Below are 17,577 nucleotides of genomic sequence, written 5' to 3'. Positions count from 1 at the left end.
GCCTAAAGATGAGAAGACTGAGGAGGACACGGTAACAGTGCTGCAAAGGATTGCCAGCAAAAAGAAAGAAATAATCAGTTCCCTGTGTCCACAGGCATGACATGAAATAACAGTTTAAAATGCAGCATGGGTTGTTTAGGTAAGACATTAGAGAAAAGCATGTCACTCTAATGATAGAACAAGTCTCTGTCTGGAATGATTTAGATATAGCAGATCCTGACTTTGGGCCAGTGCTGGATAAAGACAAAATTCTCAGCCAGAGATATGTTACTTTCTGGTGAAAGTGTTACCAGAGCAAATGAGGCATGAAGCACCTTGCTGTCCCAGAAGTCACACACTTGAAATGAGGCACAAAATAAAATGTGAGATAAAAAAGTTGAAAGGCACTGGACCAGCTGATGGCAACGTTCTCTTCAAAGTCTTCTTTCTCTGACTTTAGAGGATGTCTTTAAGTAACGTATTTAGTGGTGTCTCAGAAAGTGCCACTTAAAATATACCCAGGAATGATTGTGAGCATAGACTATGCAAACATACTTAATTTTTTGGCTGCACATTCTCTTTTGCTGAGAAAAAGGGGGGACGGACTAGAATATTTGTGACTTCCCTCAAATTTAGGCTGTGTTAATTGGGCTGTACCGTGCATTCTAAAAAATTAAATTTTACTAACCAGATTCAAGTCCTAGTGATTAGACTCTGAGAGTTTTGATATTTTTCATTTCAGAGTATGATTACAGGTATGTTGTTTCTAAGACTCATACTTTTCAGAAATATAGTGTCTCCTGTTCAAAACCCTCCCACTTCACACACAAATGCTTGTTTGAGCCCAAGGATGAGAGATTTAATTCCCAGAATTCTGTAAGAAAGGCTAATTTAGGTTATCTACAAGAAAAGAAAGAATGACAACTAATATAATGTTATTGTTAGGATATAGCTATTACGATGATATAAAGCTTCTGTGCTTAATGCAAATTTTAGTATTTTTCTCAGCTTTTGTTTAAACAAAATTAATTTAATTAGTCTTCTAAATATATTGATTTCTGTAGGGTTGTGCTGGAGGAGTACAGAAACTACAGCAAATATATTACTTTAAGGTTGCATACAACAAAGAAACAATAAACCACCTTTTCCTGTTTGTTAAAACATTACTTTATGCTCGGCAGCATAAGTGAGCATAATGACTGATGGATGATTCTCCATTATGAAAATAGAACATATTTTAATATAATAATTCTTTGTAAATATTTTGCATAGGAGCAGAATGTTACACATGCTGAGTGTAATAAAATTGCTCTTGAAAATGCATGGAAATCCAAAGCTAATTCTGATAACAAACAAGCATCTGGCCTAAGAAGAGATCAGGTAACAGTAATTCAGTATCGAACCAAGTATTTTTTTTCAAGTTCATTACTTTTTCTTCTTGCATGTGTCTCTCCATGTCTCATCTCTCTCCTGTTCCCCAGACGTGACCTAGATTATATAAAGTTCAATACAAAAGAACTTGATCCTATACTCATATAAATCAAACTGATTAGGTTTTCTAACGCTTTAAATAAATCACTGGTAATCTATTGGTAGTCACTCATACTGGCTTAACATGTGCCTTTAGCTGTTCAGCTTGTTCCTACATCTGTTTCAGCAATTTAGAGAGAATGTTTTCTTGTACTGTGTGTGAAAGTCACTTCCTATAAACAGAATGAACCTTGAGCTCTCTATTAAGAGACATTCGTATGGAGAAGGAAGAGAAAAACACATAATGGCTATTAGCTTGTTTCATGGTGTATTGATGAGGAGTCTCTCATTTCCAAGGTCGTAACTCAGAGAAGCATTAACACAGCCTAGGAAGACTCGCTTAGATTTTACTCACTAGATTGCTCACTTTCTCCCAGTTAAAATCAGATCTTTTCCTCCCGCAGCCTCCAACAGCAACATCTATACAATTAAGGGTAGGTTTATCAGAAACTGCCACTTGTCCTAGGCTATGTTTCACCTTCGCAATGAGTTGTCCAAAATGTGATGCTCCCCGCCTGGACACATTCCTGTGCGACCTCTCCTAGGCGTTACTGCTCCAGCAGGGTAATTGGACTAGATCATCTTTTGAGGTCCCTTACAATCCCAAATATACTGTGATACTGTGATCTGTAACTCCACTATATCCTTATTCACTGCTTAGAAACTGAATTTTTGAGAATGTCCCCTCTGTGGTGTACACATTACATTCATTAAGCTAGCAGGCTGAATGAACAGGTAAAATGGCCTTGTGCTAATATGGGCAGTATGGAACTAGTTTTAATTGAAAAAGCTGTTAACAGTCAGAGCAGTTTCTGTTACATTTCTGTATGGAAAAAGATCTCATTTCCATTTTGTCTTTCTCTACTCCTATACAACTGTAAGCACGAAAAAACTTCTGTCCAACAGGCAAGTGATTATTAACTTCATGTTAAAGAACTTCCGTAATAAATAATGTATTTAGAGTTGGCAAATCTAAAGTCCTATATATTTTTTATTCTAGAGTGTCTTTCAAACTCTGTAAAGTGGAATGGTGGCACAAACTGTAGCCCAAAGTGTCCAGCTTCCGACTGCTTTGTGCTGTATCACAAACATACCGCATCCATTGTGGAAGAACAGAATTAATTCTCCCCAAAATTAGACGTTGGTGCAAATCGAGCAAGGAGAGGTAGCTGCTAACAGTGCTGGCATGAAATCATTGCCTTGTGTACTCTCTAACCAACTAGACCCAAAGCCTGTGGTAAGATACCAGAGGTTTTTTTACATCATTGGTAAAAAATCTGGGATGCTTTAAGAGGAACTAAATTTAGTATCAAGTTGCAGTAACTTATACAAGAAGAAAAATACTTGCAGGTTCATTTCTAAATAATGTCATCTGCTTTCTTTGAGAATTCTGTTTTATGCTCAGCCCATTTCCCATTTTTCTCATGCCAAGGATATAATGCAGACTCCAATGGCTTGATGTCCTTCCCTTAACAACCATCTCAAGGCACAGATGATTTTGAACATCTCTGGAATTTTAGAACATAAGTTAGCTGGATTTGTTACAACATTCAGCAGTAAAACAGCTAACAATGCCCACATTGAAATCGTGGTAGTTAGGTTTCACATTTAACATTATTTTCAAAAGGAAGGGAAAAGTCTCATCCTCAGAGCTGCAATTTCAGGTGTTTACTTTTGCAATGTCCCTCATTTCACTCTCCCATGTTTTCACAGCCATGGTGATTACTAGTTTCACAATAATACAAAAGTAAGCTGAAAGTCTTGTATAGCAATTTATAGCATAGCACAGCTAATTTCGTGGATGGGGCTTTGCAGAGCACAAGTCATGCTGGGAACAGATGTGCTTTTCTCAGCCCAGCTCTGCTTATGGTGAGATTACTGTGCATCAGTGTTGACTTGCTCTTATTTTCCAGCAGAAATGATTGTGTGAGTGCTTCTTCACCCATTTCAGATACACCAAGTCGTATTAGCTTAAGTAATGGGAGTAGGTCATGGCTAACCCAGTTTATTTTGATCAAAATGGATTAAGAATCACAAGAGCTGACTTGTGGAAACTAAGACTTTTGGTCAGAGAACAGCTAAAGTAGAGAGGTGGAAGGTAGCCAGTGGACAAGCCTGTTTCCAGGGCATGCATCTGCATATACACTTCAAAAAATTTCACACATGCTAATGGGAGAGCATCCCACCTGCCTTTCCTGAGTGACATGACAGCATGAACAAGCAGTGAAGTTGCAGTGAAATGTAGCCCATGCTTGAAGGCCCCGGATAGATGAAGAGAATCTGTCTTTTGAGTCACACACATGTTGTGCATGGGCAAAGTGCTGAGGAGAGGTGAACCATCTCATTTTAAAATTTGAATGCTTCAGGTCAAATATTGGGATTACTCTAATTGATACAATTTGGATGTTGAAAAGCTTTAAATAAAAAGAGAAGAAACTTTTTAAAAAATGAACTGATAATAAAAATGATTAATATAGCAACTGAAACTGTGCTCTAAGTATGAAAAAAATGAAGGGTTACTCAGGACAGAAAATACATGAAATATTCCACAGAACTTTCCAAGAATAAGAATCCTAATAGTACTGGTAGAGTCAGAGTATCCTCAATAGCTGCCTGTAGTACAAATATACGGGAAAGTTTGGTAGTATGCTCTATATATTTGTTTGGTAAGTGTGGTACAGTGAGATGAGGTGGTTAGAGACAGGGTTCACACCATAAATTCTTGAACTAGGGATGACAGATGATAAGTTGATTTAAAGCACTATTCTTCCTGACACTTGAGAAACAAACCAACAGCGTGTGATCTGCATCACAGGCAGTTTTGGATAATGTGACAAAGTAATTGCAGACTAGAGTTTTTCAATGAGTAGTAAATCTGCTGAAAAATTGATTTGTAATAGACTGAAATATTCATCTAACCAGGTAGAATTCTTGGATTACCTTCAGCTGAAAAGAATAGAGAAAATTAAACCTGGTTAAAAATTTCACCCTTATATTTTGAAATAGAATATCTCCTTGTGGGAAGGACAACCCCCCCTTTTTTTTTTTTTCCTACGTTTTTTTAAAGCCTTGTGTGACAAGAGTTATGGAATTTAATTTATAAATATGAAGCTCGAGTTCATCATATAACCACGGTGCAGCTCAGGTCTGTCTCTATGTACAATCCCAGTGCACTTTAGACATGAGTTCCCTGGGTGTTCCAGCAACTCCTCATTGAGCTGCACAGAGGAGATAATAGACTGGTCTGAATCAGTGGAGAGACTTGAGACAAGGTGAACTTAACCCCAGCCTGCTTCACCACAAAAGATTTGATTAACTGGCACAGGAACTCTCCAGGTGGGAATTTCAACCTGTCCTGAAGCTTTTCTCTGGCAGCTCCTACTGTGCCTAGGCTGATCCCTATGCTCAAATGTGTTGATTGACATTGAGGGTAGAGAATCTGACCGTTCCTGAGACTTCTTGAGGTGATTCCTGCTGCAGCACTGATTGAACTGTACATAGATGAGACCTTTTAGACAGGCAGTACAACCTCCTTCCACAGAAGCACAAATGGTCAGGTAGGACAGTCTTCTGTAGTTAGGTGATGTTTTATCTATAGTTTTAACTACTGGACCACAGGCTGGGTGGGTGCAAGACTTGGGTATAATAAGAGAGTTTTGGGCAGTCTCACTCTGAACAGTTGCAGGTGCCATTGCAAGGACCCTTGAAACAGTCTCCCATCAACATTCAAGCAATGACCAGCTATCCTGTTTGAGATGTTTGGCTCCCCATGTGAGCATCATCCTGTGTAAAGATCCCAATTGTTTAAAATTCTGTTTAAGATTCTGTCTGTGAGTATCTAACAATTGCTCATTTATAATTAAATTAAATAAATGAAAAAATATATTTAAGAAGTTAAACAACTGTAGACAAAGTATTTTGGTGTTAGTCAAATGGATTTTCTTTTATTTTGCTAATGCCACCTGCTTTCTGACAAAAAAGAACAATTGCAGAACCCCAAATAAAATTCCAAACACAGATGCATTTTTTTTTAAATTAGGTTCTAGTTTCCCCATCCTGTTCCTGTTTCTGCAGTTTGTGCTCTCAAATGATGAATCCCCCCCATGCTTTCAGTTCTGTTCATTAACTATCTGATCTTAAATAGAAGAAGCTCTACATGCATAGGTGGACATGTTATCATTGTAGTTTTTGTTCTTTTATGTCTGTTTAATAAAGAGTGAGTAGTGACATCCACATGGCTCTTTTAGAAGGTCAAGGGGAAGGTCAAGGGCTTCCCCCAGGAAGCCATCGACTCACAAGGCAGGTATTCATAAACATCACATTCTTCTAGCCCTTGTGCCTCACCATAACCCATCCTAATCATGGTAATTGCAGCACTTGAGAAAATATCCTGTAGATGTGACCCATTCCACTGTGAGTTTGTTCTACTTATCAAGCATATTATGTTTAATAAAGTTGTATAATAGAACCAGCCATTGATGGTATTATAGTTGTTTATATTGAACACTGGAGAATAAAAATCCATCCTGTGGGATGCAGCTGAGGAAAAGTGAGAAAGGAGCAGCTGGAGCTTTTAGGTACCTTCCAAAAAACTGTACAGACTCAACATAACTTCTTTGGGCTCCAACACCTTGATTTCCCAAAGGGATAAATGCCAGACAAGGTGACCGCTTGGGTTGTGTTGACTGTCCTGACTGTGCTATTCTGACTGTCCTCTGCTGTCTATGCCATCTTACCCTGCAGGACTTCTCTCACAAGCCCATGTTGTCAGTGTCACCTATTTAGGGAGATGGGGAGGATACTGGGCAAATGAGACCTTTAGTCTGACCTAGTTAAGTTAGTCCTATGTGTCAGGAACAATTAGGAGAAAAAGCATGTTATCAAATACAGCAAGCCCTTTCAGTTCCACAGAGTCAGCCAACATGTGGCCTTTTTAACTCATGGTGATCTGGAAAGACCTCAGGTACTTCTATATGTAAGATTCTGATATTTGGCCCAGCTCAGATTGCTTAAGTCATGTAAGCATGGGAGAACAAGACATCAATAAGACAGAAAATATAAAAAGAAGCCTCTTCAGCCTTTAAAATAAGCCTTCAAACTAACAATGTCCCGAGGTAGCAAAAGAACCCCATCTTTGAGAGCATAATATGCTCTGCTCTACCTGGTCCAGACTCCCATTAGACTGAAGGGATTTGTCTTGAAAGAGCTGCTGAGTCCATCTCGTGCAGGATGGTGTAGTTACATGTGACCATCTTTCCCCTCTACCTCACTCCACAAAGAAGATAAGGGAAAGGCCAGCTCTTGCCCTAAAATAACATTGGCCAAAGCCAAATTCGGATCACCTTCCAAGTATTCTTTTTGTTCCTTGATTGTTTTTTATTTGGTTGTCGCTCAGAATGCAGCTGAGAAGAAAGCGAGAAAACAGCTCGTGGTTTACAATGAGTAATTAAAGATGCTGCCCCACTACTCTCTGTGTTGTACCATAAGGAAGAACTGCTTTCTTGTTTGCACTTCCTACCCCAGACTTCAGTGACTGAAGTTATCTGTGCATAGATTTCTATTTACATTTACGTCTGTTAAGCCAAAAAAACGCTTGAACAATATGAGTGTAGACTATAATCAGCATGTAAAGTTCGTCGTGTGTCCTGGGATCTTTGGATGAAAGGCTCTCTATATGCCTCATCATTATTAGTTTTTCCTGCATCATTTGTCAAGATAAATACATGGCTGTTGTTTAGCACAATGTACTGGAAACTTCTAACTTGCAAATTAATCTGAAACACAGAGCCATATAAAAACATTTTATGCATGTAGCATTGATGATTTAATTTCTGCTCTTGAGAAAAAGTCAAAAAGGAAGGTTAGCAATACATATACAGAAGTTAAAAGAACACATGTAATGAATTAAAAATTGTTGCCTTCAGTTAGACACCAATAGTCACTATGGAGCAGGGACTATGATGGAGAATTAGAGCAACACAGACAACAGAAAAGACTCCTATTATATTGATAAAAATAAAAGCATAAGACCTTTCAGAATGCAAAGGTAGAATCAGCCATAAAAATATTGTAGAAATATAATTCTAGTACTTTTCACGGAGCTGAGCATGTAATGTCTGCTCACACGTAAAGATACCCTTGAGGAGGAAAAACCGGAGGAGGTGCTTTATGTTTATGCATTGAGCTTGTCTCTCTGGAAGAAAACTGAAGAAGTTGTGAGGTTGACTGAACTTAAGTTGTGGTTTGGAATTATGCACAAATCCAAAATGAAGGTTGATGATTCAGGATCCTTCTGCTAGCAGCAATGGTATTTTAAATAATTTCTCTATATTCCACTTTACTCAGAAGTGTCATATAGTAATATGTTACACTCTTGTCATGACATCTTATGCCATTTTCAGGAGGTCCATATGAGATAATGCAAAAGGAAATCTGAAACACATTATTGTGAGGGACAGGACTTCAGGCTCTGTGAAATAGAGTGGTTTTGCTTTCTGGGAATTTCTGTCAACTGCTTGCTGTATTCTTCACCCTGTCTCCCTGTGAACAAAGTCTGAATAATCTGAGAAACAACTCTTCTTGCCTCAAGTCCTGTCCCTCTTGACTACCACAGAGCTCCACTCTTTCGAGAGCCTTTTCTCCTGACCACATGAGGTGGACAGGTTGGGCAGCTCAAGTCCAGTGCAAGCTGATTCTAATGCCTAATGAGTCAATCACTATGGCCAGCTGGCTGGTATCTTCATGGCCTACTCTCTGTGTTGGATGAGGATTATCTGCTGTTCTTGTGCAGAGGTATTTGATCTTCTTTTTTGGGACTGAATATAAATCCTAACATGAAGAACTGATTCCCCAGGGAAGCCCTCAGAGCTATACCCAGTAACTACTGGTTGGAGAGCTGCCTATTTGTGTTTGATTAGTGTTTTATGGTCAAGCTATTTGGGAAGAATTCACAGAACATCTGAGTCTTTGCTGGGCTGCGTAAGTCTGGGAACACTTAGCTTCAGTCGTCAGGGCCGAACACTGGAATTAGCATGCCAGGCCCACACAAATACTGTGGACCTGACCTTAGGGTTCACTGTTTAATTTCTACTGTTCCTTCCCTCCCTCTCAGTGGTTTAATTTTTCATAAATGTTCTGGCTGCTGGGGTCAGTAGATAGTCTCATAATTATGCAGATTCTCTCTTTCTAAAAAAGTGTTGGCCCTTGACTCTGATTAATGCCCTTGAGGAGCCAGATTTGTCAATATAAATCATTAGAACTTAGTGGGGCTGAAAGTTTGGGAAACGGCGTGAGGATCTTTTTGTGTGTGTGTGTTTTAAAGAGAAGGATTTTGCCTGCAAAACTGAACAAATAAGAGTATGGGAAAGACAAAAAGACACATGCTGTTGGTAAGCTTCCTTCCAAGCAGGCTCACAGCAGACCTGCCAAACCCCCTTCCCTAGGACAGCAGCTCGCTAGTTAACCTCATTGAGGTACTCTGGATCTAAGCGTACTTCCATAGCTTCAGTGTTGTCAGAATGTAATTCTTGCTATATAGGTCTCTATAAATCCATGGAATGAGCAGTAAATTTTGCAAGGGACTGCTCTGAATTGTCTTTTATTATTTAAAACCAAAGTGCCTATTTTAATCTAGCTGTCTAGGCTACTGTCTAGGCCTCTGCCTACTCAATAAGGAGAATTTTCTGTACAAGATGACTCATTTTGTCTTCAAATAAGTGCCTCAAATCAGGAAAGATGATCCTCAGGGTGCAGTGTTCCTTCAGTGAACACAGAAACAACTTAGATTACTAATTTTAAGCAAATGCCTTATTTTTAGGTGACTGAAATTAAGTGACTGATTTCACACAGCAGTAGCTTCTCATAACTGTACATTCCAACTTCTTCATCTTTGAGTTGGAGGCAGCAGCAGATAATGAGAAAGGTGTTTACTCCTCCGTTCTTTATTTTTCCGTGAGCTGCTAACTAGATAGGGGTAATATAATCCAATGACAGTGGTAGCATTTGAATCATAGAATCATTTCAGTTGGAAGAAACCCTCAAAATCATCGAGTCCAACCATAAACTAACTCTAGCACTACACCATGTCCCTAAGAACCTTGTCTAAACACCTTTTAAACCCCTCCAGGGATGGTGATTCCAGCACTTCCCTGGGCAGCCTGTTCCAATGCCTGACAACCCTTTCTGGGAAGAATTTTTTCCTGATATCCAATCTGAACCTCCCCTGGTGCAACTTGAGGCCATTTCCTCTTGTCCTATCCCTTGCTCCTTGGGACAAGAGACCAACACTCTTCATGCTACAATACAGTGGTTGCGAAACAAGCAAACTCACTTTTCATAGCCAGCCAAAGATACATCAGCTGGTAGGAATAGAAACAATTTATATTCCTTAGATAAAAAATACTCTGTTAAAAACACTTCTAAAAGATATTTATATGAAACTTCTCACTGACAGAATTCTAGTCAAAAGTCTATTCATCTTTTCCTAAGAGAGGTATCTAAGATAGGGCAGATGAATCACCTACTGGAGGTGTCTGTCTCTGAAGGCTTCTATTCAGACATTCTTCTTTGTCTGTGTTGGGTGAGGTGAAGCTCTGGCAACTGCTGCTTTTAACCCCAGTAATGAAAGTGGCTGATGATAAACTGGAGAGAAGAGTGTGAAAAAGATGCTTTATTGCAGGTGATATGAAAATGCTGGAATGAACCTACAAATAATTAAAAAAATAAATGCTACCACCTGGGAAAATATTCAAGAAGAGGTCATAGGTTTTCAGCTTCCTGAAGAGATAAAGCTTACTATTCTGGGAAATATAACATCAGTACAAGATTTAAATGCAAAAAAAAAAAAAAAAAAAAAGTCCTTGAAGAACTCCAGGAAAAAAAGATTCTGGAAATGGAACATTTCAGATCTGATTCTCATCTACATGAAAAATATTTTAATCACATTTACAGTGTGAACTAGCCTTGCAGCAGGTGTAATTCTGTCTAGTTCCCACTAATTACCAAAATTGTGTAAATTAGGTTTTCTGAAATTGGGCTTTCATACTTCCCAAATAAGAGGCTGTCTTGAAACTATGAATGAGCAAGTAGCTATGAAGACAATGTCAAGACTCACAAGAGCTCAAATACATTCAGTAAATTACAGTTGTCTTTTGTTATTACATGAAAACAAAGTATTTATCAAACTACAATATTCTGCTCAACAGACGCTGCCATCATGTAAGTGTTCCACATACAGAAATAAATGATTGCAGATTTCAAATATTTTAATAATTATCTTTAAATAATATAACATTCAACAATATCCAGGATAACGTTTCAATTCTGCGAATTTCTAGCCCATGCAGTCTCAGAGACCATAAAGAAATAATGGGACTTAGGATAAGAAATGAACACAGTTCAGTAATGATTTATTACCTCCTATTTTTAACCTGTTTTTGTAAGAAATCAATGCTTATGTGATCATACTGTGTATATGTGTAGGTATTAAATTGGGCTTACTGGCCAATTTCAACTACATTTGTGTGAAAACAAATCTCAAAGATAGTAAGGGTGAGAGTAATCTCACATAATTTTGGATAACTGAAAATGTGGCTATGCCCATTTGAACTCAATATTCTGGGCTCCCTTCATAGGCAGTGGAGGGAAATAGACACTGTATATTGTGATTTACGTAATCTATTTTAGACTTTCATTGTAGGATGAGACATCTATTCCTATAGAAATGTCAATTTCTTTCCATTGGCTCTAAAGAGAAATGAGCTACGTGATGAGGCCAAGTGGGGATGTCTAGACCTCAACTTGCTAAAAAATCTATGTGAATAAGAAGGTGGTGTGCTTTCTGGGATGAGGACTATAACACAGCTTTAGCTCTTGCTCAGCAAGAATAAAGACATGTGTGAACCATCATGGCTTCCTCATTTCCAGAAAAGCTTCAATCAGACTTCATAGCTTGTTAGAAAATAATTAATCTTTATGGGGGTGATACATTGACTGAAAAAGTCAACTTACGCATATGGTCAGTGGTTATGTACAGTAGGCATGGTCTAAATGTGGCAAAATATAAATGCTGAGGCTTTCCCTGTGGGTATTTTAGTGTCTGTTTTCTGTGAGGATTCTTTAATGTACGATTGGAGCTGAGTTCACACTACAGCCCTTCGCTTAGTGGCGTGTCATGGTTTAAGAGCAAATACCAGTGTCGAGTTAAAATGGATTTGGATATCGAAACACTTTAATCATGGAGATATGCAATTTTAATATTTATTAATACACAACTTCCCAGTAACATGTGAGAGGTGACAAGGTCCAGGAGAAATGTTGGAAGGAGTACTGTAGCGGCTCCAGCTGGGCTATGTATCATCCTTGGGCAGGGCTGTAGGTCATTTGGGGTCTCCTCATTTCCCTGGCTCACTCTGGAGTTGGAGAAATGGTCCTGAATACCCTCCCCAGAGCCATGGAGCCACGCAGAGTCTCACTGGTTCCCTCATTCCCCCTCTAATGTTCTTTGCTTGAATGGAGAATACCTCTCTGATGACTGGCCTGTTCAAATTGCACTGATGTTTTCTGATTTGCTATATCAAATGGCTGATTTCATTGTTGGTGATGCTCACAACCTGCTGGTTCTGAACATGGTTGCACTTCTTGACCATCAACAGCTGGCTTGCATGGTTTGGTTATCTGTTCCCTCAAGTGCACAAAAGCTATTCAAGGTTCGTTCTGTTTCATGGGACAAGAGGTTGGTGATATTTCACTCTACTTCTACTCAACAAAAGTTTAGTTAAAGTTTGTCTACTCCTACTAAAATGAAAATCTGTTTAAAGTGCTGTTTAACAACTATGCTAACTAGACTTAACTCGTGCTAACTGCTGCATCATTTCATACTGAGTTTTCCACCCACTCATCTGAGCACTTTTCGGACTTGCAGCCCTGCTTGCTTCTCATTCTTAGCCCTTGAGTTTCAGGCTCCATTACCTGTAGTGGTCAGTGGACTATTTGCCTAAGTATGCCAGTGCCGAAAGTAAAATATAAGCATTCATTAGTAGGAGATTGGGGGGAAGAGTAGCTGAGCTTTCCTCTTTATAAAAAATTCTTGCAGATGTTTATACAAAAAGCTAGCAACGTGGCTCTGTAGGAAGATGCAGAGGTCATCTTGGTAATGCTTTCATATGGTCTTCAATCATACCTGAAATATTTTTTCTCAAAGGCACTTGACTAAACCTCATGACATTTTGACTCAAAAGCTCACATTATGTGGTAGTAACAAGCTCAGTTAAACTCCACCTCGCTGAAACATAACAATGCAGTAGCTCTTAGGAAGGTATTAATGGGAGTTGTTTTCATTGGAATTGCCCCAAAATAAAATCCTTTGCTAAAAGACAATTTAACACTATTTATTCATTATCTAGGCTATGGTATGAAATGTGTGATAGATTAGTAGAATAATAAAATATCAGGGAAGAATCTTCAGGTGTTTCTAAGGAAAAACTGGATGGCTTTCTGAAAAATATGTTTTGCTTTAGCTGTTTAAAAAAGTTCTTTGACCTGAGTAAGTGACAGCTGGGAGAAGGATTTTCATTCCCTGATCATGTCTTTTTTTTTTTCAGTCTGTGTAGAACTGTATTAAGCCGATGATTACAATCAAAGCTAATGGCTTTTGGACTTCATGTGATTATCTGTAAGAGTCAAGGAGGGATTTTTCCCCTGCTGCCAAGTTTTTAGTTTTTTATCTTTTTTTTCCCCCCCTCAGAAGTAACAGAAATACGCAGCAGCTGGATATTGGATAGGTCACTGATTTAGTACAGAGAATTCTCACAGGTGTCTGAGTAGTTTATTTTCTCACACACTTAAAGTCATATTTGTTTCGAGATATATAGTAGAGAAGGAATTTTATCTTAGATTACTCTGAAAGGGCCTTTTGCTTTTCACTTTCTTCTTCAGCTGCAGATGTATCTCTTCAGCTGACTCATAATCAGCTTTCTTCTTTCATATGGACCTTGGACACCTTGATCTCTATGTATCATACCTTTCAGGTTTTTGAGGACTTGCAATTAAATATGTAGGCTATTGAGATGAAATATAATTTTGTCTCATAGACCTGAAGCCGGATTAGGTGATCTGATGGTTCCCCTTGGCTTTGTTTTCTGTGAAACTGTAGACTATTCAGAATGTCTGTATATTGCGACTGGATAAATTTCATCAATGCTCAAAGTCAGTTGGGAACAATGGTTAATCAGATCTACTAATCTGCAGACAGGCAATCCAAATCTTGCAATTAAACAAGACAGGGACTAAATTATACCAAATGTTATAAATGAAGAAATTTCTTCTGAATTTAGTGAATTTTGAACCAGCTCCTGGGTCTTAAAACCACACAGCAGTATTGCATTATCAAAGTCTTTCAAATAGTTGTTAAATGATGCCATTTTTGTTCCACATTACAGTTTCTGCTAGAGAACTAGTCTGGAAGAGAAAACCAATTAGAAAAGATTCTTACTTGGTGTCAGCTCAAGGTCTTGTTTATTTCTACTGCAATTTGCTATTTCTAAGTTAGTTAGTAGAATCAAAAATCCAACAATAGTGTGTTCCGAATAGTATAGCTGGTTCTTGCATTTGGTGTTCCATGTCATTCAAGATACACTGAATTATTCCATTATTTCTTTTTTTTTTTTTTAAAATAAAAAATATTTTAACTACACATATTCAAAACATTACTAGAGTAATTTTCCAAATGAATAAATTGTCTTTTCTTCCTCATTGAACCTTGGATCTGAATTTATCTGTTTGTGCAGTTTCTTGCTCTTTGTTTCAGTGACCCTCTTTCACCTATCGTACTCGCCATAATTATTTGACTTATCTGGCAGTGAGAACTCATCTTCTTTTTCTGAACCATAATTACTTCATTGAGCATTAAAGTGAAAAGGCCACTTTCCTCTTGTTGTTCATCTTTTCCAGATGTCAAGTTATTTACAAAGCCTTTGAATTAGTAATGTTATGATGAGAATTTTGGTAAATTGTATGTGAGAGAATTAGGCCCATTATAGTCTTGAATTCTCATTTGTCCTGAAACATTTTTTCCCTTCTCCATTTCCTAAGCATTGCAGTAGCAGTTTATTACCGTTTCAAAGTGTTCTGCCTATGACACTCTGCTTAATGATAGCAGGAGATGTGACCCAAGCAATGGTACATTTTTCTGACAAGCAACTAGAATTTCAAGTGTTTTGATCTCTTTCTTTTTTAAACACATGACATTAAAACAATGTGAATGTGGCTGTAAATTCTATCACTCTTAACGGGACTTAATTATTCCTTCCAATAATAAACAAAAATGGTTTATTTGAAGATACTTCCCCGAGAAGTGTCTGAAACGTACTCAGTTGGATGAGTATATAAATTTACCTTTACCCAGTAAAATGAAGGCCTGAATTTTGGTCTCATATCTGTTAATTTTAGATGCTCATTGCTGTCAGTCACAAAGCTAGGAAGCTATTGAAAAATCAGATTTAGGTGATTTTAGACACTGTTATTTTAGACACTAGATTTATCCCACTTAATTTTAAAAATGTACTAGACAGGCCTGTCTTATCTCTCGAACTGCTAAGGAAGAGTAGTTGACACCTCAGGTATGAATCAGTTCTCAGGCGAACCAAATTGCTCTCTGGAAAAGTCTCTGTATACTGACCTTAAAGGGAGCCTACAAAAAAAAGCCTCCTACCTTCCCAACTCTGCTCTTTGCCTTCATCTAGGTGGGACGATGGGACTATGTGTACCACAGCAAAAGTCCTTACCTAGTGTCTCTTTTGCCTCGATAATTGATTAATCAGGAGATTGCTTTCTGTAAAGATTCCCTTTGCCCTTCTTTCCTCAGATACCCCTTTGTGTCTGACATGACCAAGTAGCTACAGGACCTGACACAGTGGCCTTGTGAACACAGTTTTCCTACCTGAGAAGATACAGCTTCATAACTGAGTAAATTTATTTATTTACCATTTATCTGGGATTATGAGAAAGATCTTAGGAATTTTCCTGAGAAAACTTAATCCACTGATATGAATGGTGTTGTCTAGGATACTGCAGAAGACAAAAAATACAAGTTTCATTTAAAAAATTAATTTCCTCGTATTTTTATTTGGATTATTTATATAAAATTCAGTGGGAACCAGCTAAATGAAAATTACATGGTTTTCCAGTAATTTCAATCATTGTATGGTGCCACAAGAGGTTTCTAATAGAGCCTTCACACATAAGTTGGGCCTTAAATTTTGGATCTTAGAATACTAAAAGCAACCTGGTATACTGTAAGCATTAGGTACACTCACTGAATTTTTTGAAATCAAACATGGTAATGCTGTGCATGTGCATAAGATACAACACATCTGTTCCTGACATTCCTCTGATGACCAAAGAAATGCTCATAATACAACATAATTCTTTGTAACCTGGCAGCAGGTGACTTCCAGATACAACTCTGGAAAAATCAGTCTATTAATTGTTAATGATTAACATGAGTATTATTGTTTTCTTTTAAAATCATAGAATCATGGAATACTTTTGACAGAAACATGAGAAGCTTTAAATAATTGTGGCCAAAGATCTTGGTAGTCCAGAAACGGTGCAATAGCTTACAGAACCTTGGAAGTATCCTGCAGCATTTTCTGTTCCCATTCTTCATTTCTACAGAAGTGGGAATGCAGAGCCTGTTAAAATTGCAAAGACCCTTCTGAAAAGGACATTTTCTATAATCATGCTGCAGTGTTTACTTGTTATATTCTGTAATGAAAGGCATGTAGAAATTTATTCAACATATAGTACCAGTTAGAACAAGCAAAAGAGAATGACTTCGCAAGCTCTAAATAAATCTCCAAAGATGAAAAAGTCTGAACTTTAGGGATGAAACCTATTCATTGGAGAGTCTTTACCAAACTGCACCAGAATCAGCATTTCTCTAGGGTCTGACTTCTCATACTACATCTCATGATGAAAGGTCAGACTAAAAGAGTACCCCAACAACATGCATCACACGAATTATAATGCAGCACCTGCCCCATTGTGGTCTGATCTTCAGAGGAATGTGCTAAGCCGTTCCCCTTTTTAAAATTTACACAATTTTCTTTCCATCTGTCCCCCTGCTGTTTTTTGACTGTGGTATACGCTCCACGACGTTCCTTGGAGCAATGTTCCTCTGATGTTCCAATGTTCCATCACAGTCACCAGCACACATTAGGATGTGTCGAACCAGCAAAAAAACATCAGGCAGCACAGATGCTGAATTTTCCTGATACGCCTGGAATGTTACACAGCAATGAGACACTTGAAAAGTTGCTTCCATAAATCAGTTTTTGTAACTAAAGAACACAGCTTTTTTTTTTTTCCCTCTTGTTTTTTTTTTTGAGCTTGATTCTTTACTTAGCAGCTAGCTGTGCTATGCAATCACTTGCTCCAAGGAAATCAATTAGTGTAATCAGCCTGAATTTTTTTGTTCTGAAGATGGAATTTTTTTGGGGACTGAGAAATTAAACATATGGAAAGGGTGTCCTGTTTCGTGTGAGAGCTATGGTGAATCAAATAATGGAATGTCTTTTAATTGCAATTTAAACTTAAAATTTCTGTAACTTAAAATCAAACAAAATGTAATCATAGTTTTTGCATCTGTTTTACCAAAAGCATCCGACAATAGTGATTTTGAAAAGTGACTGATGCAGTAGGTAAATGTTTTATTTCAAAAGTCCATAGTACAGGGTGTTTCAAAAAGATGGACCCAATTTGAAATTGCTACTGCTTTGAAATTAGGTCCATGCTTTTGAAACACACTTTATTTTCAGGTTCATAAAGAAAGATTATATAAATTTTCCTGACTGAGACAAGTGGGGATCCTAACGATGTCCTTGCAGTTGCATAAATGCAGGAGAGGGTCACATTGCCACTCTGAACAGAATACAAAGTTCCACACATGCATTTTTCCCTACTCAACTACTTAATAATACACCTCAAATATAGAGTTTGAAAATCCAGTCCTAAACTCTTTAAAAAATTATTAGGATATATTGCTCTATTTCAATGGCTAACTTTTTGTGT

The sequence above is a fragment of the Patagioenas fasciata genome, chromosome 3 (genome assembly GCF_037038585.1).
Source record: "Patagioenas fasciata isolate bPatFas1 chromosome 3, bPatFas1.hap1, whole genome shotgun sequence".
Taxonomy (NCBI): Eukaryota; Metazoa; Chordata; class Aves; order Columbiformes; family Columbidae; genus Patagioenas; species Patagioenas fasciata.
This window is presented reverse-complemented; position numbering follows the sequence as displayed.